The sequence below is a fragment of the Pituophis catenifer genome, unplaced genomic scaffold (assembly GCF_029215685.1).
Source record: "Pituophis catenifer annectens isolate HBS135680 unplaced genomic scaffold, rPitCat1.0.hap2 SCAF_6, whole genome shotgun sequence".
Lineage (NCBI taxonomy): Eukaryota > Metazoa > Chordata > Lepidosauria > Squamata > Colubridae > Pituophis > Pituophis catenifer.
The window spans coordinates 14670251-14688445 of record NW_027256886.1 but is presented as its reverse complement, the minus strand read 5'-3'; the positions used below and the strand labels follow the sequence as shown (position 1 = coordinate 14688445).

Sequence of the window (18195 nt, the reverse complement as noted above, 5' to 3'; positions counted from 1 at the left end):
CATGGTTGAAAGTCGGAACTAATGGTTCGCTCGAACCGGTCTGAACCGGTAGAATCCCAACACTGCTTGGGGTCCTGTGATCCCCTTTTGTGACCTTCTGGCAACAAAGTCAATGGTGAAACCAGATTCACTTAACAACCTAGTTGCTACTAGATTACCAACTGCCGGGATTCACTTAACTGCTATGGCAAGAAAGGTTTAAGATGGGGCAAAGCTCACTTAACAAATGTGTTGCTTAGCAACATAAATTTTGGGCTCAGTTGTGGTTGTAAGTCAAGGACTACCTATAAAGTGGAGTGATCAAGAAACATACAAAACTGTAAAGGGGCCTTGTTGAGTTGTTTTTTTTCTAAATCACAATTTACGTATTTAGCATGTTCTGCCAATGTAGACAATTATGGCTTATTTAATAAACCATGGTTACTTAGTACAAAGTATCACAGTACTCTTTGTAGCAGTACCCGCCTGCGTGTGCTTCATAGCGCACATACCCATAGCCCCAAATGACCCATCTGTGTTCTATAGTGTGTGCCTATGGCCCCTCCTGGCCAGCCCATGCTCTGTAATGCCTGCCCGTGGCACCCACACAATCTACACTTCCCTGGGACACCAACCTCTTTCCAACTAAGGACCTGCACAGTCAGTTGCAGTGGCCACCAAGAGTCCTGGGATTGCCACTGCTAAGTGATGTGATCGCATTTTCAACTGCATTGTTTAGCAATAGAAATTCTCCTCTCAATTGCAGTCATAACCCGAGGACTATCTGCAATATTTGTGTAGGAAACCACAAGAGACTCTCAGATCAGTAGGTTAATCTGGGGAGCTGCAAAACATCACAAGGAAGACAATTACAAGTCCCTCCTGCAGCGTTGCCAAAAATCTATTTTGGGGGGTTGTTAGGTTATGTTTCAGTCCTACATTGTGGGCCATCTGGAATCTCAGGATTGGAGTGTTATATAAATAGATCTACATAAATAGATGTTTTCTGTATGAAGCCTGTGTTTGTGTAGCCACTGGGAAATGAACTTGATTCAAGTGTCTTTATTTTTTGAAGCCGTATAAACTGAGCCACTTCCATTCATTTAGCCACGTAACATGCAAAGAATGTGGCATCTTTCCAACTCCTCTTGATCCAGAAACTGCATGTCCTCACGGCCTTATTTTGATTGCTCTGTAATGTCTCACTACTTACAGGCTGAGATTCCAGGAATTTCAACATTTTGAACCCATGAGCTTCCCCATTTAACTCACCCTTTAACCAGGTAAAAAGCAGAAGGCCTATCAACAACTTTCTGCTTTGTTGACTTGCTTACTAACTGATATCCTGGCTGAGGAGATTTTAGTGCCGATGATGAAGGACGAGACATTCCTCTTCCTCACACAGCAGCCTAACCTGACTTAACCTTTTGATGATAGACAGCATCCACTGAATCTTAAATGAGATTAGATTTAATAGCAATAGCGCTTAAGACTTATATACCACTTCACAGTGTTTTACAGGCCTCTCTAAGTGGTTTACAGAGTCAGCATATTGCCCCCAACAATCTGGGTCTTCATTTTACCAATCTGGGAAGCAGGGGTGGGTTATAATTTTTTTTACTACCGGTCCTGTGGGCATGGCTTATTTTGTGGGCATAGCTTGATGGTCATGTGACAATTATTTAGGATTTAGCAGAGGTACTGGTCTACCAGGCTTTTACCTGCTTGCAGAGCTGTACCGATCTACCCATTTATTTTTTGCAGTCACTGGTCTACCTATTTATTTTTGCAGGCACTGATCTACTCATGTATTTTTGCAGGCACTGATCTACTCATGTATTTTTGCAGGCACTGGTCTACCCATTTATTTTTGCAGGCACTGATCTACTCATGTATTTTTGCAGGCACTGGTCTACTCATTTGTTTTCTTTTAACACTGATCAGCTGTAGGGCGGCCCTTTGAAGCCCCGCGGCAAGAGTTTAAACAGTTTTTTTTTCCCTCTAGCCATCAGCTGGGACTCAGGAGGCAGCAATAGATTGGGGGTGGGGCCAAATAAAAGGTAAGAATAATGCGGTGGGTGGGGGGGGGGGCAGGGGGGCAGAATTGGTTTGGTGACATCATATCGTCACTGCTATCGGCTCAGGAGAACTGGGCCGAACCGGGAGGAACCCACCACTGCTGGGAAGGATGGAAGACTGAGTCAACCTTGAGCCGGTGAGACCTGAACTGCCAAATTGCAGGCATCCGGAAGTCAACAGAAGTAGCCTGCAGTCCTGCACTCTAACCACTGCACCACCACATAGTTAAATTAGAGAAAGCAAAGGGGACTATGTAATACAGGAAGTCTTTGACTTACAACCATTGTTTAGTGACCATTTGAAGTTACTATGGCAGTGAAAAAAGGGACAAAAGATGGCTTCCAGGCCTGACAGCGTGATTGTGTGATCAAAATTCAGATGCTTGGCAATAAGTTCACATCTATGACTCTTGCAGTGTCCTGGGGTCATGTGATCACCTTTTGTGACCTTCTGACAAGCAAAATCAACGGGGAAGCCAGATTCACTTAACAACCCTCTTACTAATTTAACAACCACAGTGGTTCACTTAACAAGGATGGCAAAAATAGGTCATTAAAATGGGGCAAAATTCCCTTAATAGCTGTTCTGCTTAGACAGAACAGAAATTTTGGGGTCAAGTTGTAGTTGTAAATCAAGAGCTACCTGTACATATTACTTCAATCAGCTGAAGGGAGTAACCATTTTAGCCCAATTACACACCATAGCAACTCCTAACTCCCCGTTATTTAATAGTAAAGAAAAATAACAGCATTCTGGCAGAAGTTGTTTAAATCTTTCCTTGCATGCTTTTTTCCCCAAATTTAATATTACAGATTATGCAATTACCTGGGGGGGGGGGGGGGAAGAAGGCAGACACAAATGTTGCATCTGAAGTTCCTCTCTTGAAAAAAAAGCAGCTAACTCAGGGGTCTCCAACCTTGGCCACTTTTAAGACTTGTGGACTTCAACTTCCAGAATTTTGGGAGTTGAAGTCCACAAGTCTTAAAGTGACCAAGGTTGGAGACCCCTGAGCTAGCCTATTTATTATTTATTTATTTATTTGTTCAACTTGTATGCCGCCTTTCTCCGAAGACTCAAGGCGGCTTACAATACATTTAAAAACCATATATAAAACATTAAAAGTTAAACCATTAAAAACAATTAAAACCCATTCACACCATTCATAGCCGGATCTCGTCAGATCGCAAAGCGAGATCAATGACCCCAGGCCTGCCAGAAGAGCCAGGTCTTCACCGCTTTTTGGAAGGCCAATAGGGTGGGGATGGTCCGGACCTCAGGAGGTAACTAGTTCCAGAGAGCTGGGGCAGCCACAGAGAAGGCCCTCCCCCGCGGGTCCGCCAGCCGGCACTGTTTAGCTGACGGGACCCTGAGGAGACCAACTGTGGGATCTTACCGGTCGCTGGGAGCTATGCAGTAGAAGGCGGTCTCGAAGATACCCTGGCCCTGAGCCATGTAGGGCTTTAAAGGTAATAACCAACACCTTGAATTGTGACCGGAGACCAATAGGGAGCCAGTGCAGCTCACGGATAATTGGTGTATCTTTCCCAAAGGAAGATGGCTTTGAATTTAAGACAACCCACCTTAAGAAAGAGCCCATTCCTAAATTTTCAGCAAATATAAAAAAGAATCCTAATAAGATAATTGGCTTCAGATATAGTAAATTGTTTTGAAGAAAAGAAAAAAAATTTTTCATGTTAGCACAGGAATAAAAGATTTAGCTTGGAGAAAAAGGGTTACAAAAGAAATAATCAGGTATCACCTTTGCTAATATCTTTTTTCCTGCTCTTCAAAGTAGCTCAGCAGAGTTAGCCATTGATTGAAAAGAAAAGGCAGATTTCCTTATTTCAGATCTTGCTTATAGTGCCTCTTTTAACTAGCTAAAGGAGGAAAGGTGCTTTTTTAAAAAAATTAGTAAGGAGGAATAACAGAAGGAAGCCAATCAATCATTCTGACAACTGATTTGGGATTTTGTTCCTATTATTTGTGCCAAAGGGGGCCATCTGGGAATTTCAAAGGATGTTTCAGACACTTTATGATGAAAATTGGACGTCAACCATACAGTATGATTGATCACAAACATCAAATTCTGTTTATCTGAATGTAAACCTTCATATTTTGTGTTGAAAGGTCACTGGATGTGAAATTCAATGGCAATGCATGATGCATTCCAAATTCCAGTAATAATTAGTAACTTATTAGCTGGAATTTCTCACTCCACAAGCTTGCAGCTATAGAGAAATAGCCTTGGCAAGGTTTCACTTGCTTTTAGGCCCCCAAACATCTAAAATAAGAATCCCAGCCTTATCATTCATAGCCTTCTGTACTAGCCTGGGTATTCAAAAGCATCCCCCCCCCCAAAAATCACTATTTCTTCATTTTAATTACTTGAAAAAAAAGTCTCCTTTTAAGCCTTTTTTTGCTGATAGTTGGTGGCTTTTTAAAGGAGAATCTCCTTTTACAACAAACGCAAATAAATCTTCTCTCCTAACTACTTTTCTTTGGTTTGAAGGTCTTGATCGCCTGGCTACTGCCTAAAAAGCAATTGAGAAAAGAACATTTATGGCAAAGACTAAGCTGGTAGTGGAAGGATTAAGTTCCTGGCCTTACAATTTTTTTCTTGGATGTCATGTTCTTCAAGATTCATTTTACAAGGGTGAAGGACTCTAAAAACAGTGTTTTTCTAGAAACCGCTTTACCACCACTACTCCTAAATTTAATCACTGGACTAGTGGTGGGTTTCAAATTTTTTTACTACCATGGCTTGGTGGGCATGGCATGGCTCCGTGGGCGTGGCTTCGTGGGCATGGCAGGGGAAGGATACTATAAAATCCCCATTTCCTCCCAATCAGCTAGAACTTGGGAAGCAGAGAATAGATGGGGGTGTGGCCAGTCAGAATTTTTACTACCAGTTCTCCGAACTACTCAAAATTTCCGCTACCAGTTCTCCAGAACTGGTCAGAACCTGCTGAAACCCACCTCTGCACTGGACCATAAGAACCCCAAAAACCCTCTCATACATGTGCAGGATAAACTGTAATCCAGCTTCTCCTAACAGATAAAAGTCACAATTTGATTTCTGCTTTGGCTGAAGCTAGTCCTTCTAATACTTTGTATAAGTATTACTTCTAATACTTCAAATACTTTGGCCACCTAATGAGAAGGAAGGACTCATTTTTGTGCAAATTTTGTGCAAATCTCTCAGAAAAAAATGCTTCAAAACAAACAATAATTTCCTCAAACCGCCCTCCCTCAAAAAAAAACCCCAAATAAGTTATAATTTTCTGCATTTACGCAGCACAAATGTGCTTGTTTTTTCCCCTGTTCAAGATCAGCTAAGCATTGTCAAGTTTAAAAGATGAAAAAAGATATACCCCTTCACTGCCACAAAAACCATTCACCTAATCATACTTGAGTTGCAGCAAGGACATCACAGTAACAATTACAAATGTCCCCATTTATTTGCCTAGGTTGGTGTAGAGAAGTGTGAAGATATACTTGAAGAAGGAATGCAAGATGGGTTAAAAAAACATCAGCTTAGCTTTGAGAGAAAGAGAGGGATGAAAAAGAAACTCAAGATAACCCCATCTTGATTCTCTTTAGAGAATATAAGGGGGAGGGTGAATCTCTATCAAGCTTTCGGGGTTCTGTTAAACAACAGTAGAATTCCAATAATTCTCGTGATGTCTGTTTCATGACTAGGCCGAACTTCAAGGACTGACAATTGGATTACTTGCTCTCCAAGCAACTTATCTTTGACAAAGAACTTGAAATAGAGATTGGCTTATGATAGCAATAGCTACAGCCACTTTTTTGTACTATTCTCCTTTCTCTCCCTCCCTCCCTCTTTCTCTCCCCTCCCCCTCTCTCTCGCTGTGTGTATTTGTGTGCACTTTTCCATCAGTTTTTGACTACTGGTAATTGCCTGGATTAGTCCCTGCAATTATTATTTTTTTTGACAAAATTCCATAATTACTGTAGTTTGACATTACTTCTTCAGAGCTGAGACAGAGTGACTGGCGTAAGGTCACAGTTGATTTTGTGCCTAAGGCAAGGGTAAAACGCATTGTCTTCGTTTCTAGCCTGGAGCCTTAACCACTACACCAGGCCGGTTCTACTTCATCCCTGATCTGCTATAATGTTCAGGATGGGCATAGCTGAAGATTTAAAAAAAATGTGCTAACAGTGTGAATGAATCTTCTTTTCCCTTATGTACCTGCCTGCCAATTAAGATTGAATTGGCAGAAGATGCTCTCAATACTGGTAGTTCTTCAATAATGGAATTTCTTCCCTATCCAGGCCCAATTGGTGCTGAATCCTTTGTATCATCAAAGACCGTACCTATTCATCCACTCTTTGAGTTGAGCTTCTGCTGTTGATAGGATACGATGGCAAGTTTGGCCGTAAACTTCAGAAGTTTGTTCTATTTTATTGCAACCTGCTTGAGCTTACTTTCAGTAAAAAGAGAACTATTTTTTTAGGGCAAAGAAGCAGATAAAATTATTCCTAGTTTAGTTCTTTTGTTGTACTAGGCTTCTCCAATAGGATGCCTTCCAGATGTTTTGGGACTTGGCCAAAATTATCTTGCTGACCGTTACAATTCCCAGCACATCTGGGGAAAATCTGACTGGGCGATCTACCATCACCACTAATGCTGCCTTCCAACAGGCAATCAGAGAATTTTGCACTCAAAGAACAATAATGGGATCCACTTGAGCAGTGGATGCTCAACGTAAAGCTCACACCTGAACAACAGAAAGGTCCAAACTGATCCTGGATAGATTCTGCTCAAGAATGGCACAGAAATTAAGATACATTGGTTGGAAAGCCTGCTGGCAGCCCTCGTTTGCTCCAAGGAATTCCAAAACCTCAGCAATAAATAAGTGACACAATTAAGCTGGCTCTTGAACTTCCATTTTAAGAAGTACATTACTCTTGAAGGAATGGCATGCAAGTTATTCAGTAAATATACAACCCTCTACAGCAGGGGTATCAAACTCAAAGCCCAGGGGCCAGATCTGGCCTGTGGGATGCTTAGTTTTGGCCCATGGGGCTGCCCTGAAAACAGCAAAGGACCGGCCCGTGGTGCCTCTGCCAGCAAAAATGGAGCTCGGGAGGGCCACCCTCCCGAGCTGTTTTCGCTGGCAGAGGGTTGCAGGAGACAGAGACAGCCGCAAATGGAGCTCGGGAGTCTGTTTTTGCTGGCAGAGCGCTCAGGCCACCGCAGGCCCCTGACCCAAGTGACGTAGAGCTAGCTACGCCCGCCCTGGCCATGCCCCCCCAGCCCCCCCCCCGAGGTCAAACACAACCCTGATGTGACTCTCAATGAAATTGAGTTTGACATCCCTACTCTACATCAAAGGTGTCAAACTTGCCGCGGCATGTTGTCATCATGTGATGTGATGTTTCGCCATGTTTTTCCCCTTCGCAGAGCTGGGTTGGGCGTGGCCCTGCGTGTGACACATCTGGCCCGCGGGCCACCAGTTTGACACCTCTGCTCTACATGTATGACTTGAAGAAATGCAGGCAGAAGAAAACTGATTTTATTTTGCAGTCCATGTTAATATGCAACTCATTTTTTTTTAAAAAAACTCACTTTCTAAAGCGATTTCCTGCTGGGTGAATTAATGCTGGCTCAATTCCCAAATGCTTGATGCTTACAAGGAAACATTCAGGAAGAAGCCCGCAAGCAATTACTCTTGGGCTGATTTTCCTTTATGCAAATGCTAATTCAAAGCTTTCCTATAGTGGTTTAAACTTTCCCCTTTTTTTGTATCCATATTACTGCTTCTATTCCAGTCAGGTGCTGGCTGGGGAATTTGGGGAGATGAAATTCGTAAATCGTAAAGTTGCTGAGGTAAAGAAACATGCCCTAAAAGACGGTCCCCCAAAGTTTTGCACTGAGAATGCAAAAAACGCATCTGCCAAGAATTCATGAATGAAGGTCCAAATATATCTGAAGAGTTGCCAATTGCACAAGGTAATTCTAGTATGGTCTGCTTGGTCTCCTATTAACTGAAATATTTGGTGCAATTTTTTCTATCAATGATTCTTAGCAGCAGAAACTTTTCATACATTGCTCAGGAGTCTGCCCCTGAATAATGAAAAGTAGCTTTTACCAAGCTGACAACAGTGCTGCAAAAATCCAAATTACTACTAGATGGCAGCAAAGGAGTTTGGGGGGGGCGGGGGTTCCCCTGAATATTTTTACTGCCATCTAGTGATGGTTTATATTTTTTTGCAATTCCCGAATTAGCTTTCTTCTATTTGCATCTATGCAATGCCTGAACACATGCATGCATTTTAGATATAAATTGATTTCAAAGACCTCATTCCGAGAACAGTACAAATAACATCAAATCTGCTTCCATGTCTGCTTTCTAAGCACACTAATTAACACAAAGGTCATTCAGGGAGCCTTGCAGGGAAGACACACACTGCTTCCTGATTTCTTGAACTCTCAATTGCTGCAAAAGCAAACATGTTTATCAAGAAATTGGAGAACTGGGTGGCACAATTTAGGCTTGTTCTGCAGTTCTGAATTTTGCAAAAAATGCCCTCAATGGTCAATGGGTGCAGTTGATGGGATACGAAAGCCCCAGACCAGAATCATCCATAAACTGCCCACTGCCATTTCATCCTCTGCAGGTTTAAACTGAGTGCACATTTTCAATGTCTGTAGTTTTATTTGCATTGACAAATTTACCCCCTTTAACTTTGGATGGTTTGCATAATCCTACACCCATTTACTTAGTTTTCTCTGTACATGAATAACCCTATAAAGTCTCTTAGGTTGGAGCTAATGATGGGTTCAAGGTTACTATTGAGTTCCATAGCTAAATGAAGAATTAACCTTAAAGAATATGATCGGTCTGTCCTTCCCTGTTCACAAATTGCTTCCTTGCCAGCCCTTAGGTGCCACACCTTTTTGTGTCACTGGTAAGAGTTTATGGACCCATCCGATGATTATTAATTACATGTTCAAGAACAGCTGTCAAATATGCGCATATCTGCATATTATCCAATTTTAGGATTGCCTGATACCGACTGGCTTTGCTTGGTAAAGATCCCCACGGGATTAGAAAGCATGCTGATTTTAAAGCACCCATAGCAATTTCTCTACCCTCTACTGAGCAAAATAGGCAGAAGCGTCTAACCTCTCTAAATAGCCGGCAAACACAATTTCAAACCGAAACTTTAAACAGCCCGTTCTTTTGTAAAAGTTTAGCTTTTCCCATCTCCATTCCCTGTTTCAAAAACTTCGCCTCTGCTTTTTCCTGAAACTCGACCAAAAGCAAAGTAAAAACCAAGTCTCAAAAATCCAAGGGAAAGAAGCAGAACTCAGAAGCTTGCATAAAAAAAAAAAAAAAAAAAAACTCACAGCGGGGACATTTTTAGCACCCAATTCCCATCACCCTGCCTTTCCTGCAAAAGCATACACACCATTTCCTTAAATATAAAGTCATTTCCCCCCTCTCTGCAGCCAGACACAGTTTCTGTGGGGTTTTTTTTAGACTGTTTTATTCCTCTGGCCGCTCCACGGAATCATGAGGAATGACAGGACTTTTGACACGGGGAAGACTGAAGTTTGAAGTTTACTAACCTTGTGCCCCAGGAGAGGGAAGTGCCCCATTGTCCTTCTAAAAAGCAACACCTGGCCCTCTTCTGCTTGTTAAATATTCATGCTGTGGTTCAGCAAAAGAAAAGAAAGCACAGTTGGACTCTTCCGTGGGTAGGAAAGCAACAGTCTGCGGGCGTTTTTTTTTTGCTACGTCTTTTCAGCACCAAGTAGCTCAGTGCTGGTTCCAGAGGCAGTTTGAGGGAAAAACCCAGCCCACGAAATCCCTTCAGCCTATGAAGTTGCTCAGCGAGGGAAAACCACTCCCTGGCAAGCAGAATGTTAGAATGGAAGGAAGAAACTGAAAAGGTGGAGAAAAGAAAAGAAAAAAAACCACCCAATGCTCCACATCAAGAATATATGAAGTGAACAGTCTCTAAATTCTGTTTTAGTTTTAAAAATATTAAGCACTTTCTCAAAAGTGCTTTCAGGGATCTAAAAGCAAAACACCAAAAACCAAATCTCAGGCTACTCCGGAGGCTTTAAGCCATGACACAAGTAAGAATGCCAACAGATGAATTAAATTCAGAATAGAGCTGGAAGGGACCTTGGAGGTCTTCTAGTCCAACCCCCTGCTCAGGCAGGAGGCCTATACCATTTCAGACAAGTGACTGTCCAGTGTCTTCTTAAAAATCTTCAGTGATGAAGCACCTACAACTTCTGAAGGCAAGCCCTCTTGTTCCACTGGTTAATTGTCCTGACTGTTAGGAAGTTTCTCCTTAATTTCAGGTTGCTTCTCTCCTTGATTAGAGTCCATTTAAAAAGAAAACAAGAGACAATGGGGATATTTAAAGTTTTTACAAGCAAGTGGACTCGGTGGCAGAGGATTCAAAAAGGGGGGGGGACTCCAATTTAAGACCAATCTCAGCACTGAAAATTCATTGATTGGGTGATTCTGGACCCAAGACAAGGCAGAGGCATAACTGGAGATGGGATTGCTGCCCAACTGCTTTTGGAGAAAAGGGGCTATATAAATCTAATAAATAAATAAGATGCCCTGTTTAAGATAGAGACCAGGTCAAATCACTCTCCTGCCTCCAGAGAGTTTTGAAATACTTTATTGGCCAAAGTAGCCAAGAAAAAGAATACAGGTAGTCTTCAACTAAAAACCACAAGTGAGCCTAACATTTATGTTGCTAAACAAGAGAGTTGTTAAATGAGTTTTGCTCCATTTTATGATCTCAGATGTTAACTGAATCACCACCACAGTTGTTAAGTTAGTAACACACTTGTTAAGTGAATCTGGTTTCCCCACTGATTTTGCTTGTCAGAAGGTCACAAAAGGTGATGACATGACCCTGGGACACTGCGGCCGTCATAAATGTGGATCAGTTGCCAAGCGTCTGAATTTTGATCACATGACCGCGGGGAATGCTGCAATAGTTATAAGTGTGAAAAATGGTCACATATCACTTTTTTCAGTGCCAACTGTAACATCAAATAGTCACTAAGCAAGTGATTGTAAGTCAAGGACTACCTGTAGTGCTTTTTAAAATTATTATACAAATATTCCAGTTACATGAGTATTGTATTTCTGGAGAGGATGAATAGGAAGGCAAGTGACAACATCAGTTTATTATATTATATTATATTATAATTATATTATATTATATTATATTATTATATTATATTATATTATATTATATTATATTATATTATATTATATTATATTATATTATATTATATTATATTATATTATATTATATTATATTATATTATATTATATTATATTATTATATTATATTATATTATATTATATTATATTATATTATTATATTATATTATATTATTATATTATATTATTATATTATATTATATTATATTATATTATATTATATTATATTATATTATATTATATTATATTATATTATATTATATTATTATATTATATTATATTATATTATATTATATTATAATTATATTATATTATATTATTATATTATATTATATTATATTATATTATTATATTATATTATATTATATTATATTATATTATTATATTATATTATATTATTATATTATAATTTTATTTTATTTTATTTTATTTTATTTTATTTTATTTATTATTCATATTTCTATGCCGCCCACTCTCCAAGGACTCTGGGCAGCTTACACCAAAGACAGTATACTAAATAGCATATTGCCCCCAACAATCTGGGTCCTCATTTTACCCACCTCGGAAGGATGGAAGGCTGAGTCAACCTTGAGCCGGTGAGATTTGATCCGCTGATCTGCTGAGCTAGCAGTCAGCTGAAATAGCTGCAGTACTGCACCCTAACCACTGCGCCACCTCGGCTCTTACTCAGTTGTAAATTGACTGGTGCTAATTAAATAATAATTGCACAATGTTGTTATGACAACATGGCAGCCTGATGACATTTATTAAAACATTTAATCCACGTGTCTTAACAAGCACCAAAATAATAATCTAGGTACCTGTGATCATTCAAATACCTCTTACAGGAACCATTATGATAGTCATTTAATGAGGAGGGAATATGCCCCATTGATCCATACTCAGTGGCCCTTACTGTTACCTTGGTTGACAATAAAGTTTTGGTTGTGATCCTCAGCTATATGCCCAACTCAGGTGGCAACATCTTACTTAACCTTGGTTGATCTCAAAAAAGCTAAACACAGTTGGATATGGTGAGTACTTAAGATGAGAAACTTCTAGGACAGTGATGGCTAACCTTTTCCGGACCTAGTACCCAAAGCATGTGTGTGTCCAAACCCCCAAAATGCAATGCGTGTGCAGGCCCCGCGCATGCACCCCACCCCCACATATGCCCCCCCATGCGCCCTGCCCCCCATGCATGCGTGGCAGAGACCCAAAGACCAGCTGGCTGGCAGGAGGCATGCACGCATGCGCAGAGAAGCTGAACTCGGGTGACGGCTTACGTGCCATCAGAGAAGGCGCTGCGTGCCACCTCTGGCACGCGTGCCATAGGTTCGCCATCACGGTTCTAGGAAATTCCAGTTAGGAATTTTTTTAAAAAATTATTCTAGAAGAATGCTAAGGCAAACCACTGCCACAAGGTTGCCAGGAAAACTGTCTGGGTATGAACATCTAGCCACCAAAAATAAATCTCAACTCAGTGCAGAGTCTGCTTCAGCACATGTACAGAACATGCCACAAGCATGTTCACTGTGGGACACTCCAAAGTGCTTTTGAATTGCAGCCAATGCTTATTCAAAAGACTTGAGTCTTGAGTCAACAATAAGTCATCGAACCCTAATTATTATGGAAATATGAAAAAAAGAAAAACAAAGGTCATCTAATCTATATTGTACAGTATAATATATTGTACAGTATAAATGGACCTGCTAGATGGGAATTTGTGGAAGACATCTGGGAGAGGTTGGTCTAGTGTCCAAACAGCATATCACAGTCATATCAAGAAAGCTGATAGGCCTTCCTCTTTTGCGCAGTTCTGTGATTTTTGAGGGGAACTGGAATTTGCAATGGAAATCAAAAGATCAGAAGAGGGCAGGATGGGGATAAGGAAGCTCAGATGCAACTCTTCATACAAACATGGAAATTCCCTGGTGACCTTGCACCAGTCACTAAGTCTCATCCCAAACAATCCCACAAGACTGTTGTGTGTAGATAACACTGGAGGACAAGGGAAGTATTTATGATGCCTTGAGTTCCTTAGGAGCAAATAAATGAATGAAACTGAAGGGAGCAAAGCCGCATCCTTGAAACACACACACACACACACACACACACACACACACACACACACATTTTGTCATGGGGAGGAGAAGGGTTGGATTTCTAGCTGTTAATACTACAGTATTATTATTTGATGGAACCTTTCCCCAAATTTAAACCCAGTTGCTATTGCTACTAGCTTGAGTTCTGCTTGTGGATTCCCACATCTCTGTTGGTAGAACTGAATCCAAATTTTGTAATTCTAATACAGTTAGATCTGTATTAACAGTTCATTTAGTGAGTGTTCAAAGTTACAACGGCACTGAAAAAAAAATGAGTTATGGCCATTTTTCAGTTACAACCTTTGCAGCATCCTCATGGTCATGGGATCAAAATTCAGATACTTGGCAACTGGCTCATATTTATGACGGTTGCAGTGTCCCATGTCATGTGATCATTTTTTTTTCTGACAAAGTCAATGGGGAAGACAGATTCACTAAACAACTGTGTTACTAACTAATCCACTGCAGTGATCGTCTTAACAACTGTGGCAAGAAAGGGGGTAAATGGGACAAACCTCACTTAACAAATGTCTCACTTAAGAGCAGAAATGTTGGGCTCAATTGTGGTCGTAAATCGAGGACTGCCTGTGCAACAACATAATCCATAATGGCTCTGAAGCTGCCAAATTCAGAACCTTTTTTTAAATGTCTTCAAGTCAGTTTTTTCACTCTTGCCATCTACCTGGAAAAGTCTCTGTAGTTTTCTTGGCAAGATTTCAAAATTTGTCATTACCATCTTCCTAGGACTGAGAAAGACTGACTGACCCAATGTTATCCAGCTGGCTTTGTGCCTAAGGCGGGATTAGAACTCAAAACCTCCTGGATTCTAGACAGATGCCTTAACCACTTCACCCAACTGGTTCCAAATTGAGATCTTTAATTTGCAGAGGTCGCAAGAAACAAGAGAGACATTTTCCTGTTCTCTGCATAAGCTCTGTTGCCAAACGACTGTTCCGTATTGTTGCATATCTAGAGCATTTCTCATTTATGAGAGACTGGGTGGTGCAGCGAATGAAATGGTTATAAAAGGACAAGCCAGGAAAAGTCACACTTGTTTATTTCTGTACTGGGACCTCTCCTCTCAGTTAAGGCTGTGCAATATTTTCCAAGTGCAGGAGAACATAATATATCCCCTGTCTGCTATACATACCTTCAAATACTTGCATACTGACAAGATTGACAGCATACAACAGCCTTTGGAGATTGTATCCAAAGTTCTCCCTAGCAGCCCTAATATTTATATCGCCTTATAAACACATGTGCACATATGCAGAACACAAACTGTGTGCTTACTATTTTAGCCTCTTCAAATGCTAGATAATGCTTGCTGCTGGACTCAGCTACTGTACCGGAATGCTAGATTCTCAAGGCATGAAGATATGCAGAAATACACATATACACGACATACCACACACAGGCATGCCTGGGTTTTCTGCTATGTATTTCCAGTACACGTATTCTAACACAAACAGCTTAACTCTTTTTGATGCAAAAGCTATCAGATAAGTGCAGCGTTGCTCAACAGAAATCAATGTGTCTTCCTAAAACAAGAATAGAATAGAATAGAATAGAATAGAATAGAATAGAATAGAATAGAATAGAATAGAATAGAATAGAATAGAATAGAATTTTTTATTGGTCAATGTGATTGGACACACAAGGAATTTGTCTTGGTGCATATGCTCTCAGTGTACATAAAAGAAAAGATACGTTCATTAAGAATCAAACAAAAAGCATTTTAAGAGAGGTCGTAAGGCGGGATAATACTTATGCAACCAAGGTCTCCTGAATTAGTTTTAGGGTTTTTCTTAAATTTACAAACCAAGTATTTAAGAAAAAACACCAAAGATTAATCAACAGCATTTAGAAACTGAAAACAAAAGAGATTATTTGAAACAAACTTTATTATGCAAGTAAGGAAATCACACAAAGTTAGCTTTTCTCATATTTTTAGTGCTACACATTTTTTTTTTTTTTGCTTTGAACGTTCTTAGTAAAAATAGACAGTTCTAAAGACTATATTGGTATTAGATGGGTGGAAATAGTCAGACCCTTAGCAGCTTACCCATCTTGCTGTTTCTTCAGAGCTGATGGACTACAACTCCCATATCTCTAGCTGACTGGAGATTTCTAGGTTTTAGAATCTCGTATCCTTAGCAGACTGGGAAAGCTGGAGAAAAGGATGGTTACAAATTTTCCAATATTATTTCTATTCTTTTATAGGATTTTTTTTTTTTTAAAAAAGGTTTTCTTTCCTTCCAAATAAGTAAAGTGCAAATACGACCTTCCATATTTCAAGAATTGACTGTTTAGTATGATAAAAGTAGCCATGGTATTTTTAAGTTTTCAATGACATGAGAAAGCAAGCAAGTTGCGACATGCAATCTCTGCTTGCTTGAAATCTTTGGAGAGTAAGGAAAAGTGAGACTGGACGTTGTTCACGTTTTAGTCAAGTTTTACTGGGCAGAACTCTTATCAACATGAAACTCTGGAGTCTTTTTCCATGCTATCAACCGAGGCCCTATTATGTTAAAAAAGGGGCATTTCTTCTAGAATCACACATCATAGCAAACCATCAGACAGATCAAGTTGTTAAAACTCCAGGGGAAATTGAAGACAAAATATTTTCAGGAAGCAACGGATCAATCAGAATAGAGCTGGAAGGGACCTTGGAGGTCTTCTAGTCCACCTCCCTGCTCAAGCAGGAGGCCCTATACCATTTCAAACAAGTGACTGTCTAGTGTCTTCTTAAAAACCTCCAGTGATGAAGCACCCACAACTTCTGGTTAATTGTCCTCACTGTTAGGAAGTTTCTCCTTAATTCCAGGTTGCGTCTCTCCTTTAATTACTTGCCATCCATTGTTTCTTGTCCTGGTCTCTAGTGCTTTGGTAAATAAGTTGGTCCCCTCTTTTTTGTGGCAACCTCTCAAATGCTGGAATACTGCTATCATGTCCCCCCTAGTCCTTCTTTTCTCTAGACTAGCCAAACTGAAATCATGCAACCAGACCTTTAACCATCTTTTAGTCTCCAGGCCTTTAACCATCTTAGTTTACTCTTCTTTGCACTTTTTCCAAACTCACAACATATATTTTTGTAATTGGTGACTAAAACTGGATGCAGTATTCCAGGTTCCATCTTTAGAAAGTCTGGGACTTTACTCATAGGCTTTTCCCTCTGGTTTCAAGTGATATTTTTAAACTTTCCATGGGGAGCAGGCATCATTCCGATCAACTCACTGATTCTGCAACTTTTTTCTTCTCACGGTACACTGAGCAGATTCCAGCACAGAGAGGAAATAGTTTAATTTTCCATCATTTTTTTTTAAATGGTAACTTCTGTTTTCATTTAGAGATGAAAGGAGGAAGGCGACCAGAGAAAGAGGAAATTCAAATCCCACCCTATCTATAGACGTCTGGGTGGAGATGAAGGAAGAGATGGTCCAATTTACCTGGCAAATCCCAGGATGGAGAACCTTATATCTTGAGGTGAGCCTCCCCAAACATAAAGATGTGCTGAACATCATTGCCAAAAGGCCATTCCGAGTGCTGAATTGGGACATAGTGTGGTACAAGCACAGTACAGTAGTTTAAGGTTAGGTTTAAGTCTCCCATCAACCATGGAAGATTAGTGGGTAACTTTGGGCAAGTCATTTTTACTCAGCCCAGCCCACATCAGCAATTGTTCCTGAGGGGGGATAAACTGAAAGAGACTTTGAGCTCTTCGTGAAAAGGTGTGATAAGCATTGAAGAAATAAAATAATTAATAACTAAACAATTATGGAGACTGAAGTCCAGCAATCAGGTTGATACTCTTTTGATGGCAGCACACTAGGATGCAGTGGGATTTTGAATCAGCCTGTTATGCAAACCCAAAACATTGGCTTTATTGGAGCACATGAACTTATTCTTCTCATACAATCTAATGGAAGAAAATTAGATGAACAGAGTTGGAAGGGACCTTATAGGTCATCTAGTTCAACCCCTCCCCCCCACCCAAACAGGAGACTCTACACCATTTCTGACAGATGGCAGTCCAGTCTCTTCTTGAAAGCCTCCAGTGATGAAGCTCCCACAAATTCTGAAGGCATTAGTTGATCGTTCTCACTGTCAGAAATTTTCTTCTTATTTCCAGGTTGAATTTCTCCTTGTTCAGTTTCCATCCATTATTCCTTGTCTGGCCTTCAGGTGCTTTGGAAAATAGCTTGACCCTCTCCTCTGTGGCAGCCCCTCAAATTTTGGAACACTGCTATCATGTCTCCCCTGATTCTTCTCTTCACTTTACTAGCCATACCAAGTTCCTGCAACCGTTCATCGTATGTTTTAGCCTCCAGTCCCCTAATCATCTTGATTGCTCTTCTCTGCACTCTTTCTAGAGTCTCAACATCTTTTTTGTAGTGTGGTGACCAAAACTGGATGCAGTCTTCAAAGTGTGGTCTTACTAAGGCTTTATAGAATGGTATTAGTACCTCACTTGATCTTGAAATGAATTTAGCTTTTTAGACTTCTTTCAAAGTTGAAGAGAAAACATTTCTAAGGCATTTTCATGAGTGCCACATGAAACATTTGCTGCACCTCCCTAGTGCAGTCTTCCATAGTGGCCTGCAGTTTCCTTGGTGCACCATGGTTCAATTAAATTATAAGGTAGTTCTTCCATTGGGCTTTGTCAATGGTACTACAAAGGGTTGTTCCCATAAATGGGACAGCTGTCACCACAAAAGGGAACTCCTGCCCTTGAAAAATAGTTGGAGGTTTGATCCCCTGGGAAATCAACACAATTTCTCTGCCCATCAATTTGACAAAGG

At 40.3% G+C, this 18195-nt stretch overlaps 1 protein-coding gene across 1 annotated transcript in view; it reads right to left on the bottom strand.

Moving 5' to 3' along the window:
* The window catches only part of PLD1 (phospholipase D1), a 140587-nt gene extending 130810 nt beyond the window's left edge, over window positions 1-9777 (bottom strand). Inside the window, exon 1 of the mRNA XM_070944998.1 lies at window positions 9659-9777. The gene's annotated coding sequence lies outside the window, so the exon portion shown is untranslated. The remainder of the gene's footprint in view (window positions 1-9658) is intronic.
* Between the last annotated feature and the right edge of the window lie 8418 nt (window positions 9778-18195).